General features: G+C 35.0%; 2 protein-coding genes across 9 annotated transcripts in view; one reads left to right on the top strand and one right to left on the bottom strand.

Annotated features, from left to right (window-relative positions):
- Positions 1-14147, bottom strand: part of LOC106162134 (DNA mismatch repair protein Mlh1-like) — a 79355-nt gene that overhangs the window by 40581 nt on the left and 24627 nt on the right. The window lies entirely within an intron of this gene.
- Positions 1-14147, top strand: part of LOC106169297 (melanocortin receptor 3-like) — a 51957-nt gene that overhangs the window by 26384 nt on the left and 11426 nt on the right. For 4 of the 6 annotated variants that reach the window (XM_087012840.1, XM_087012837.1, XM_087012838.1 and 1 more), the window contains one exon: positions 6064-6100. The gene's annotated coding sequence lies outside the window, so the exon portion shown is untranslated. Of the gene's footprint in view, positions 1-5611; positions 5899-6063; positions 6101-14147 lie in introns of those variants that run through there. The other 2 variants (XM_087012842.1, XM_087012841.1) reach the window with 1 other exon arrangement.

Here is a 14147-nt window from a genome sequence, read left to right as displayed (position 1 = left end):
ATAGAAGAGCCCCTAATTATGACATTTCATTAAACCAAGGCATTTTTCCCTCTTTATTGATAAAATCAGAAGGAAGCCTTTCAAGATAATGTTTGTGGCACTGATTCCCAGTACCAAGTCTTACTGTAACAGTTATGACAGAATAGGCATGAAAACAGTGTTGATAGATGTTCAGAAAGAGGAAGACCTGTTAGATATCATTATCACGGTTTTCACTCCCATAATCCTTTCTGTTACATCATCAGCTCAAATGAACAGATTGGCATAGACATATTTCTGAAGTGACAGCACTATCTCATAACACGACTGTCATGATGTTTATTTCCGCATCTTTCACCAATTATATAATGCCTACAGAGCTCTTTTAAGGGCCTTTTTTTTTCAAAATGAGAATATTGTTTTCCTCTTTTTTGGCCTGCCTGCTATGAATAGTAAATTACCAAATATGTGTGAACCTTTGAAAAAAAACTAGAATTTTTTTTTCTTTTTTTTAAATTTAAATTAGTAAAAGTCAGACTGTATTCAATAAATTTATGTCACAAATGAAAACTAAATCTTGGAATGAGACAGAAAAAACATAGCAATCTGGAGATTCTGTTACTGACACAAGAAACTGGGACATGGTCTAAAACCTGGAGGCTATGTGGCAGTACATGTTATTTTGCAGGAAACCTGCGCAAAAATGTTTACTGTGGTATCACTTCATGCATAAGATCATCCAAGCATATGTGTAATCTAAGGTATCCATGCCTTTCTTTCCATGTGGATACACTCGGTGATATGTGAGGAGCTTCAGGGAAAACATCAAGCGTAAAAATATTGGATTACTTGAAAAAAGTTAATTTCACTTGAAGGCACTCTATGCGGGATTTACCTGCCAAAATGAATTTTCCTCCATTAGGCAAAAACCACTTTTTTCCTACTTACAAATTGTTGCTAGACCCATCCCTGTACTTAAATTCAATGTTTTATTCTTCTTTTAATGTACTGATTTGGCTTTAAATGAGATGGAGGTTGCAGAAGTGAAGGTGTACTTGGACTTTTTGTAATAAACCTTTTCATACATATGGAATGAATGTCCTAAACTAATATAATTTTATTGCACTTAATTCAAGCTTGGGCCTGAAATATATATACAGGACCTTACGTTTTTTTTACTTACTTAGCGGATAATGCAATTTAGAGATTCCAAGGTTCGTGTCAGATTTATGTAAGGTCACACAAAGAAAAGTCCACATAATGACCAGTTAAACAATTTATTCACTGACACTCTGTAGCTACACAGGGGCGGATCTAGGGCTATTTTCTGACTGTCTTCCAAATTATATTTGTTGATCCGTCCTCCAATTTTGACTGTCTTCCAACAGAAAACAAACTAGAGGATCAGAGAGGTGATACCGCCTCCGGATATTGTACCACCAGCTGGAGTAAGCGCGTTTGTATGGACCCCCCCCCCCCCAAAAAAAAAAAAAAAAAAAAAGGGACACCACCACCAGTCTTGTGCTTGACAAGCTTTATAAAATGCAATCTAGAAGAGTTCTCAAATTATGCAAAAAATGCGAAAAAATATAACTAAAAATGGTACAATCAAGCAGATTTTCGAATTGACCCGTGTTTTCCTAACATTGATCACTCCTGTGATTTTCTAGACAATAGGCCTATTAGGCCAATGTTTTGTCAGTGTTGCATATATGCTGACAAAAGAGAAAACCTAGTGGCAACACTGGGCATATCTCTGCTAGTTTTGAAGATATGAGGGGCAGGAAAATATGCAGTTCAGTTCAGTTCATGGTGAAAAATTAGGCCAAAGGTCAATTTCAATGTGTCACAGTATATGACCTCCTATTCTAGTCCAATAGTAACCATGGGCATTTCTTTGACAATTTTGGAGATTTAAAGGCCAGAAAACATGCAAAGTGCAGTGCATCATAAAAAGTAGGTCAAAGGTCAATTTCAAGGTCACAGTTAGATAGCCAGTATATGACTTTCTGTTTAAGTTCAACAGTAACTTTGGGTGTATCTTTGCCAGTTTTTGAGATATAAGGGAAAGGAAATTTGCAAAGTTCAGATTATGGTGAAAATGAGGTCGAAGGTCAATTTCAGGGTCACAGTTAGATTGCCAGTATATGACTTCCTATGCAAGTTCAATAGTAACTATGAGCATTTCCTTGACAGTTTTGGAGATATAAGGGATAGAAAAGTTGCAAAGTTCAGTTCATGGTGAAAAGAAGGTCAAAGGTCAATTTCAAGGTCACGATTAAATTGCCAGTATATGACTTCCTATTCAACTTCAATAGTAACTATAGACCTAACTCTTCTAGTTTTGGAGATATAAGAGACTAAAATGTTTCAAACTTCAGTTAATGGTGAAAAGTAGGTCAAAGGTCAATTTCAAGGTCACAATTAAATTGCCAGTATATGACTTCCTATTCAACTTCAGTAGTAACTTTGGACCCATCTCTTCTAGTTTTGGAGGTATAAGGGGCTAAATGTTACAGTTTTAGAGTACAGTAATGTGCCATAAATTTCCTACAAAAGAAATTAATAGAAATAAAGAAAAGGTCATTTTGGTTGAAATTCTTGAAATGGGAGGTGCTCAGAAGTTCCACCGACTGAGACAAAAAAAAAAACAGGGGGTTCAAGTTGAGACTATATGTGACCTAAATACAAGAGATGGGCACTCAGGGCCATGCAGTCTAGGAGGAGAAGCGGTAACGATGACTTGTATCCCACCCTGCAGAGCCGGCGGAGCCGTACAATACGGGTCGGGACTAAAACCATGATACCGCCAGCATACACGCTGGTGGTACTAATTAGATACCTATCAATGTAAACTTGGAAATCTGATCATCTTCTGAAAGACCAAGAAGACGGCCCAAATCCACCCCTGCTACATATTCTAAGTGAAGTCTCCAAATCCTAACCCCCCAAAATACTTCTTCTCTGTGCTCCCAAGATCGTTTTTCCCAGTCTCCCCCTTCTCTCTTTCCCCTAAGGTATCAATTCTGCTTGCTTATATACTAATTTCTTATCTAAGGTGGATGCACGCAAATCTTTATTACTTATAATTATATGGTTAATTTCTTACATTGGCATTATACAAAGAGGCCGCAACATTACTCAAGAACTATTGGACCACAACACGTTACAACATACAGCCTCATAAAATATCTTTTTGATCTTTATGTCAGACACAATACTTTGACCTTTGATAAAAAAATAAGCACCATTACATCTGTCTTCTGTACTAATTCTTTACCAACATTTTTCCCCTTAAGTAATAACACGAATTGTGTGCAAACGCACTTTCCACCTCTTTAGAATGCCAAGTAATTTGTGTTAGTAATACTAAAAATCTGAAGCAACAAGATTTTTTGCAGTCGGATCATATGCATGCATGTGGAAAAGTTAGTTGCCAATAATTCAGTATTTCTATCCTGTATTTTTTTTTTTCTTTTTTTTTTTTGTGCTGTAAACTTTATACTTGGGCATAAGCCAGGCAATGGTTATGCTTTTGCCTTTTTTTTTTTTCTTTTCTTCCTCTATAATTTCAATTTTGGACTGCCAATACTTCAGATTTCTATTATTGTATATGACAATAAGTGTATTATTGTGTATGGGCCTAAAAGATCCATCTCAAAATGAAAATGAATTTGGTCTCCCAATCTCAAATCCTGACAAACCTCTGATAAGGACTTCTCCTTGTTCCTTTTGTGTCTTCCTGTTTTCAACCACATCGACCCCTCTCTTCTTCCTGCTAACATTTCCAATTTAATCTTAACAAGTGATTAATTATGTTGATTTTGAAGTTGATATGAAGAATAATTGTGTATTTCACAGCAGATAACTTAATACATGCAAAAACTATGGGTCTTACTGGTCATGATAAAATGATAAAATTTCCAAGGACAGGAAGAAAAAATTGTGTTCAGTTAGTCCAAGGGACCAACAAAAATTTAAGGAGCTACCATCACTGGATATGGATTAACAGTCAGTTTGGCAAAAAGTCCTTTCAACAAACGTTTCAACAAATGTGTCATTACTACTGGTCTGAAAATTTGTCTGTCTGCTTTTTTTTCTTTCCTTCTTTTTTCTTCAGTTTTCATCGTGTCTGCTACTAACAACAACACACGCATGGACTGAGAAAAAAAAATGCCCTTGCCAGATCACACCATATTTCATGCTTTACGTAATTTAAGTACTGCCCCTTAGCACTATAATATCCACATACAACAACTCTTGGCAAAATAACAACAAAAAGGTTGCTATTGTGGGTCAATTTTCTGTAACTTCAACCATTTTTCTTGAGGAAGTTATTATTATATCACACTTTCTGAAGGAAGTGTAATTTGATTCTACATATTTTAAAGAATGGATGAAGTATTCTATAACCCCACTAGGTAGCTTTTTTCTCTTCCCTTGGTGAAAAACTAATTGGTTTCAGAAGGATATCGGTATGGAGAAAGTTCTGTGTGTTCTCAGTCAGGGACCATTCCCAGACCGTATCATACTAACTGTGGATCGATCCATCTCCTAGAGGATAATCTCGTAAATTGCAATCAACTTAAGCGGCTTAGATGTCTGTCATGCCTACTGAAGCTGCTAGGGGGAAATTAATTATTGTTTATCAGCTTTAGTAGGCATGCCAGACATCTAAGCTGCTTAAGCTAAAAGCAATTTAGCGAGAAACCCCCTGGAGATGGATCGATCTTGTATCGATTTAGGTCTAGGAACTGAGTATTAGACTGGTTATCAGAACAAGTGAAGCAATCAGAAACCAAAAGCATTAAAATGCTAATACCATAACCCTGAAGTGCTAATAAAAATCAGAAAGCAATAAACCTTTTTTAATCCTCATAAACATGATAAAAAGCATGTGCTAGCAGTACGCTCACTGAAACTATCTTCTATAAAAATTTGAAATCAAGTGTTGATTACCATTTGATTATATCTAAAAAAAAGAATATGCAATTTTTGATGAGTGGTAAAATTGTTGGAGACTGAGCTTACAGCATCTTGACCTTTATTCTGTCATACAAGCTCAAATATCTGGACACATGTCATCTTCTTTGGCTAGGAAAATATAACTTAATATTGAGTTAATTGGTAAACTCAGAAGAAAATTGCAAATACAGCTTTTGAGATGTTTCCCATTCCCTCAGGTTAAGCGTAAAATGTGTTTATTGGTAAAACAAAATATGTGTCAATGCATGCCCACGCTTCAAACCTATGGGTGAGAAATCTGTCAACTAGAAGTCAATTTAATGCTGTTGTTTTAGCAAAAGGTGTTTTAAACATCCACCACCTGCAAAGGTTGATGCACTCGCTATAGACACATGCATTTGTAACAGGGTACCAAGAAGCTGTCACTTCAATAATAACTTTAATTCAAAATGCCCTTCGAGTTCGTCTCCCGAATTTTAAATTTATTCAAAGATTATGTATCATTGTTTAAGGATATAAATCCATAAAGTATTACTATAATCACAATACAAAGAAATAAAAGACACCATTTTTCAATATTAATGACTGTAAAATGTGCACAGAACAAAGAGTTATATGCAAGACCCACCTCCCACCTCCTAATGATAGACATTGATTCATAAAACCCTGAGCTTTCCACAATAAAATTGACTCCTCCATGTCACCGCGATGTGCCAACACAGTGTGGCGCATCTGCCCGAGGTTATCTATTTTTGTACCAGTCTTAAGATGCATCTTTAAGTACCACATGCAGAGCATCCAAGTATTCAGTAGCAGGAAGACCATGGGGCATAGACGGTTCTCTGAGTGTGAACTGTGGTAGTTTTTGATATACAGTTATACAGTACTAGTATATATGCATACCAATATAACCCCTGAAGAGGGAAGCACTGGAAGGATTTGCAGTATAGCCAAGTATGGTCCCAAGCCTTTTTAACAAAAAAAAATTATAATATTACAGTATATTTGGAACACAGAAAATAATAGCCTCTGTTCTGAAGAGAAGTTTTGATTTATTACCATTAAAGTAAATTTATAAAGTAGTCTCTGAATTATTTAGTTCTTATTCTTTTTTTACAGGATAAACCATCACACCTTGAATGAAGATCCTTTACAGGTAAGCAAAGCTCCCTTTCTTATTTTATGGCAAATGTGTTCTAAATAGATATTACTTTAATTATATAAAGTACAAACATACTATGTCTTAGATTCTACATATTGTACCAACATAAAATACAACTTAAATTATTAAATTCTGAAATATATCACTTGGATTTTTATAATGCTCTTTTTTCATTTGTGGTTATATATTATCAGATTTGCCACCTGTAATGTGCCTGAGTATCAACACACAATATAATTATGACCTACTTATAATAAAAACCTCATCTTCAGTCAATATCCCATGAAGTATGAACAATGCAGTAGCTGCTTACTAAATTCAAATAGATATTTAATGGCATTTCCAATAACTATGTTTTGTGATTCAAATTCCATAACTTTAAATAGGCAGCAAAGCTGGCAAATATACAGATTGATAAATCAGTACAAAGGAAAAACTTAGACAACACACTGCTATAACAAAGTGAAGACAACATTAAAAAATGATTCAGAAGCTATCTTATCAGTGAGAAAAGTAGAGAGATTTGATATTTTGCCATTATGGACATGCATTACATAAAACAGGATTACAAAATTATTATTTTTTATTACTTATCTTAACAGATTATAATTAATAAACCTCTTGTTTCAAATCTACCCATATCATCACCAGCTTTTCTGTTCTTGCCATTATGGGCATACATTACATAAAACAGGATTACAAAATTATTATTTTTTATTGCTCAGCTTAACAGATTATAATTAATACGCCTCTTGTTTTAAACCTACCCATATCATCACCAGCTTTTCTGTATTCTACTCAATGCCAGGAGTCATGTTAATCTACATCATGTTAATTTATCTGATTGCATTCTGGTAGAGTTTCCACAGAACTGGATCAATCAATGTACCTAGAATAATAGTTTCACTGGGAAAGAGCCCATAGAAATATCAGTGAGCGATATTGGTGTCAGAAACAACAGAACTGCAGTCTCAGTTCCAAAATCAAAAAGGTTGCTTTATTCAATTTCAATCTGATATTTATTACAAACTACTAGCCAATATAACATTTTTTCACGTTTATCTCTTTTACTTTCCATTGAGAAACTCTGGAAGATAACTTTCACACACACCAAATGAATGCCATCATATCTTTTACTTTTGACTTCATTCAAGTATATGTGAATAGAATACTTGAACAGTCCCTCAGCTTTGAACCCAAATAAACCTTATCATAGAAACATTACCAATTTTACTTCTGGTACATACATTATCATGGCCTTGTACAATATAAAATAATAATAACAATAATAATAATAATAATATAATACAATTCATGCATTACCCTTCTGTAATTGGTATTTGCATTACCAGTACGTAAATTACCCTTACCTACAAGCACAGTGCAAAAAGACACATTTTACATTATTTCTGTTCACCAATTTAGGTCAATGCATTCTTTTACTGATCTCCCAGCACTACACTATTATGACATGTTCAGTGCAAATATACCTGTCCCCTGGTGTTAATGTTCTATGCCACTGGTCAAAGGATCACCATGGTAACACCTCTGTAACCTGACATTGGTCAGAGCTACAATATCCTTTTAGAAGCCATATTCATTTGTAACTAGTTTTTAAACAAAACTTTATCTATTTTCTTTATTTTTTTCTTTACAAAAAAGTAATTGGGGTGTCTTCAAAAAGAGACTGACCTAGACTTTATCTACTTTCCAGTGATTTTATTTTTTAATATTATGAAGTAACATTAGTCTTTTGTACTGAAATACTTAGTTTAAATTATCTAGACTATTTGTCTTCAAAGATTAACAAGACAGGTCGGAACTGAAACCATGTGTACCGCCAGTGCCTACATCAACGCTGGTGGTACAAATTAATCATTTATGGTAAAATGGCGCACTACTGACTGAATATCTAGACCTTAACAAGTTTTTGTTTAACTTTGTCTGAACATACTATATACTACACCTTAGGTCTATTTTATAACTGCCTTCCTCATACATCTGTAAAGTTTACATTAAAGAAACAAAAAAAGAAAAAAATCCTCTAGAATATAACACTGTAATTCAATTATTTACTTAAGTAAAGCAGTGACATGTTTAAATATCCAAATCTACACACAACTTTATGGAGGGTAGAGACTGCCATTTAGTAAAAAAAAAAGTCCAAAAATATGGCGTGGTGCCCAGAGGGCCAATTAGGCCAATGATAATTTTGGCTTCCAAAAAGTCGAAAATCTGCCGACAGTTGAAAAAAATCTCGTCCCTGTTTATGAGTCACTCTGTCACACTAGCACCAAATGCAAACGATTTAAAGAATCAAACTATCTTATCTGGGGATTTCCTGCAAAATTCAGTTTTCCTTCACGAAAAGGCTCTTATAATACATAAACTGCTTTACCACCCCTGCATTTGAATTGGATGTTTCATACCAATTAATATCTAATCAAACAATTTAGATTTGAATGACCCCCCCCCCCCCCACACGTCACTTAGACCCAGCTTAAACCACACTTAAACCACATTTCAGAAAGAAAAATCGACGTCATATACTTTTCTTATTTATTTATTTATTCATTTTTTAAGGTATGTATTGGAAAAAATAAGTAGCTTTGTAGGATATGCAGACAAAGAAAATATAATGAATTTGGAATATTTCCTGCAAATGCTGAAAATATACTTTTAAGTTTATATAAGGTTAATTAGCTCAGGATCTTAGTGTTGCCTACATAATCCTTATCACATGAAGTGTCAATTTAATGAAAGGAAATCCTGTTCCTTTAGTCCCACTGCGTGATATCAGTGTCATAGAAAGTGTTATCTAATATGCCAAAGAATGCTTAGACAACAGAACATGCTATGAAAATGAAAATTATGCCACTAGGTACTGTAACATTCATACTGCCTGAACATTTCACAGACTGTGGTATCACATCTGTTTACTTAAAAAAAACTTGTGTAAACACTGAAAAATAGTGAAAAGGCACATCACTTTTTGGCAAGCCAGTGGTACATCACTTTAAATTGATTATTGTACACGTACTGAAGGCCCTGGCACATTCACATCATGTGGTAGTTTCCAGAGATAGGGACATGGTGTCATAACAACTGAGTTTTAGTTTTTTCCCCTGAAACAGTGCTTACAAAAAGATCATTTCTTGGTAATCATTACATGTCATTGAGATGCACATGCCAAACCATGTGCATCATTATATAAGACACATGTCATGTCATGTTTTGAGCTTCTTCAAATTTAGTAACTGCTTATTTTAAGCTTGAGCAAGAGCTAGGAAATTAAATTTTTAACTAAATCTATGCATTTTCGTACTTAACATGATTCCCACAGTGAAAAAACTAACTATACACTGTTGTGTTTTGATTTGACATTTGATTGAACAGTTGTTTACTTGGTAGAGTTGCGCGATCCATTGGTAATTCTGTTAATTATGATGAGCTGGTGAGGGTGTAGCATGTATGTTTCTTAGAGTTATGATATAAAAAGGCACTAGTATTGCAAATTGATTCAATTTGTTGAGTGATTTGATTTGTGGTGCGATTTAATTTGGAGGCATCAATATACACTATGACCAGTAAAGATAATCTGCTCAGTGAACACATGGTATTTGCACGTTGTGAAATCTCTGACTTCGGAACTCTCATCTGTATCTCTCGTAACTCTGTCTGTCTCTTTTTAATAAATTCTCTCCATAACTCAGTCAAGACCTCTCTTAGGGAGCACTTAGAATAAACTTATTGTTCCTGCAGGGTTGTTCTATCTCCATGGGAATTTTCAGTTATAAGTGCAGCCAATGTAAACAGCTTAATTGTCTGATATGTCTCTCTGACCAGCTAAGGGATAATCAAGCTGAGGGCACAGAAACTACTCCCTAGCTTCTTCAGGGGACTACATTGAGCCAATTCAGAGTAGATGATCCTTGGATCTACTGATCTGCGGATCAAATATGGCAGACTCTATATGAAAGCAAGACTGTTAAATCCCATAATGGTCTCCCCACCATTTAACAGATTAAATCTCGGCTCCAAGGTTTAATTTTTAGGCCCCAACAAGAACTACGCATGTGGAGGCCAGGAGACCTTGCAGGATTTAGCGCTCTTGCTTTCATACAGGGTTCACCATATTTGATGCGCTGATCCCATAGCATGTGTTATGAACTGTCAGTTTATTGTTTATATTCTAGTACCTTCTAAATGTTTCAAGTCATGTGTGGAATAGCACTATGGAAGGTTCTCCAGAAAGTTCTAGATTTGTGAAAAGTATACATATAGGACGAACAGTGAGGGAGAGTGACCTTTAATAGCGAGAGACTTTGAGAGACATTGACAGCGGACTGTGAGCAACTACCATGTATTTCTCTGGGGAGTTGTTTTATTTATTTACTGTGTACTGGTACATGTTGGACTTAGAGAAACTGTTACTAGTACTGGTACAGTCTGAGTGAAGGACTTATAAGGACAAGTAACAAGATAAGGACAATTTGCGATAAGTTTATCTTTGCAAAATTATATTTACTTGGTTGATTTCATTAAGTAAATACATTGTTAAAGTCTATTAGTGGATTAGACAGCAAGCTTACTTGACCCTGGGACTAGTTAGTCCCTTATTCTGAATGGGGCCGTATATAGTATTAAACATTCATATTCCTATCACCCCTCATACCCTTATACAAAACAGCACCTTTCTTCACCAAAAATGAAAAATGGCATAAAAGGCATTGCAATATTTAAGAAACAATCTCATTTTCTAAGAATTCAATAAACCTGAGCATTGCAGCTAGCAGCCAATAAACACAGTTGTCAGAAAGATAACGATGACAATAAGCTTCAGTAGAGCCATTATAGCTTCACCGGCAGTCCTATTACCTCACGAAGAACCCTACAAATGCCTCATGGTCAGTTGACTCAAACTTTGTAAGACTGTTTCCCTTGAAACCTGAGAAATCATTTTCTTTAAGCCTAAACAAAATGAGATATCAGCATCTTTTACTGCAGTGTAAGTGACCAGTTTCTTTGAAATATGCCTATAGCAACAGTCCTATTATCTTAACCAGAAATCTTCCAAGATGCCTCATAGTACATATATGTTAGGCTTACTAATTATAACTTATTATGGAAGCATGACCACACTGCATATTAAGTAGTGTGTTGGAACTGCCCCTTACTGCTCCAATCTGTCTGAAATAAATGTTCAATCTTCCTTGTATTTGTTTTCTGGTTTGGCTGCAGTTATTTTTATGTACACAGGGAAACCTTTCTTTTGATACTTTGAATGAAATTTTTCTACTAACAGCAATAAACTTCATTTGCATTTAAATTCTGAATCACTTTTTTTTTCAGTGAAAACAATTTAAACATGAGATAAAAAATGGGGGCGCTTCTGAATCTGTGTGTGTGTGTGTGTATGTGTATGTGTGTGTGCGAACATGCTTGTGTGTTTGTGAGTGCTCACATGCAAGAGAGGGAGAGAAAGAGAGAGGGAGTGAATTTAAGATTGCTTATATTATCTTCTACACTGTCAGAACATTAAAAAAACAGTGTAACATCATTTGATTTCAATAAAATCCCCCAGCATAACCAGGGAATTACTTATCAGTCTCATAACTTTTCATTAATGATAATTTCACTGTCGTTCCTGTCCATGCCACTTTGTGCATTGCAAACTACAGTGATATTCAGGTACACACACAATGACATTTTCATTAACTTGTTTACCACCAGAAACAGATGGTATTTGCCAGTAAGTGTCAGAGAAAGATTGAACCCTTGCTTCATAATATGAATACAATATTTGCTTTGTTACTTATTACTTACTCAAACACTCTATGACAAATAGGGCAGTTTTTTATTCAATTTAAAATTAGTTCATCCCATGCATTTAATAAATAAGAGGTTATTTTTTGATATTATCTTTATAATATTTCAAAAATTAATCATTAATGTCAAACCAGATTCTCAAGTATAAATTTAACACTCCTTGACTGTCTAAAACACATTCATCAGTTGTGCAATTAAAAATAAACATTGAAATTCTAGATCAAGCATGGAGCCTTAATTCAATTAATGCCCTTCAGAATGAAGTTTTAAATTACATTTAAGAAACCAGTTCTCAAAAGCATTTTCATTTTAAAAGGCTCTTATTGCTCTTTCCAACAAAAAAAAAATTTTATAACTTGAGATATGATGACAAAGTTATTAAATTATAAGCACACCTTCTATAATGGCTTTGCATCTTATAAAAAAAAACCCCTAACCAACAAACAAAATCCTACACTGAATGCCAGTTGGTGTGATGTAGCAATCCTAGTAAGGCAACTATCACACTAGTGTTATATCCTTGAAAAACTGAGCTTAATACTGCGTTCACACTATGCTCAGTTATCCGGATAAGTTGCGAATTAGGTCACAATTCGATTAAATGCAGTAGTGTGAATGCAAGAGGATTTCTGTAATTCGAATTTTCAAAATCCTACAAGCGGGGTGGATTTCTAAGCGCGATTCGAATCAGTAGCTGGAAGTAAACAGTGCAGAGATATCTCTGCGCATGCGCAGTACATGGCGGGAAACATACTTTTCTCAGAAAGCCTACTACGCGTGCCAAATAAGTGGGGTTGTCCAAATATTCTTTTTATTTTGCTTTACAATGTTTTTCTCGAGAAGAAAGCGGAAAAAATTCCAGAGAAATAAACATGTAGTTATTGTCGTCATATTTCGTACTGCTTGATGCACCGCATGCGCAGTTGTTTACACAGGAAGTTTCACCTGGATTTTGGCTTTGCCGATGCGGTTTCCACTTTACAGTGTGAACACAATATGGAATAGAATTTCTCACGAAAAAATTCTCATTATAGAAATGCACATTTTTGCAATTGTAGTGTGACTGGGATATTAGTATGAGTATACAAGTGCTCATTGGCAATCTTTTCAATGAGGATAATAATGAGTATTGTGAATTTTACAAATATACATATTTTAACATAATTTTCTTACATTGGTTAAATGAAAACATTCCTGCTGACAGTCAGCCTATCCTATATTGCTACTGCATAATTTATTTTCAAACCACCACAAAATGCTAAGAAGAAGAATAGTCTTAGTGATTCCAAAAGTATGCACTGGAAAGACTGATAATTTTTACCCAATCTCAATAAAAATCAGGTCATTTCTATGTATATTAACACTTTGCTTATTGGGTTAGTAGTTAGTTGTGCCTTAAGTCTCTCTCTCTCTCTCTCTCTCTCTCTCTTGATTCAGACTAGATGATCCATGGACTAACTGCTCTGTGGATCAAATATGGCTGACCCCATTGAAAGTGATGCCACTAATCCCCTAATGGTCTCCCCGCCTACCACACATAACTGTCCTATAGGGGCCCAGGAATTAAACCTCCAAGCCAAGACTTAATCTATTTAATTATTCGGTCCCTACAGGCCTGGTATATGTGGTGGGCGAAGAGACCATTAAGGGATAAGAGGCATCAAGTGAGGTTGGCCATTTTTGACCCGCAGACCAGTTAGTCCATGGATCATCTATTCTGAAAGTCTCTCTCTCTCTCTGTCTCTCTGCAAACACTTCAATTTATTTTATTGTCAATACCTGAAACACTGTTTATACATGAGATCTCAAAAGCAATAAAGTGATCATGGTCTTAGATGCATCTGTCCTACCCACAGCTTTTGGTTTAATTGCAATTGCTGCAATCTTGAATTACAAACTTCCATGTGAGCAGGATTTTTGGATTCTGACATTCTGTGACACTTTTGTTTGCAGCAAGCATGAAGTTATTCAGATTTTGTGGTTCTGTAGAGGGGATAAATGTGATAAACAAACTTGACTAACTTTTTTTAAGGGTGCAGTACACTGCTGAAGTACAAAGATTTGAAAAAAGTTTGAATGAAACTAAACCATGCTGACCCTTCATTTAAAGACTACATATCCCCTAATTATCAAGGGGCATTTTGCTGTGTTATAATAAATTCATGTTGCTAAACTGATGGGAAGGGTGTTAAAAACAAAATCAAGTTTGGAA

This window comes from Lingula anatina, chromosome 5 (assembly GCF_051362555.1).
Source record: "Lingula anatina isolate TDL-2025a chromosome 5, LinAna3.0, whole genome shotgun sequence".
Classification (NCBI taxonomy): domain Eukaryota; kingdom Metazoa; phylum Brachiopoda; class Lingulata; order Lingulida; family Lingulidae; genus Lingula; species Lingula anatina.
This window is presented reverse-complemented; position numbering and strand designations above follow the sequence as displayed.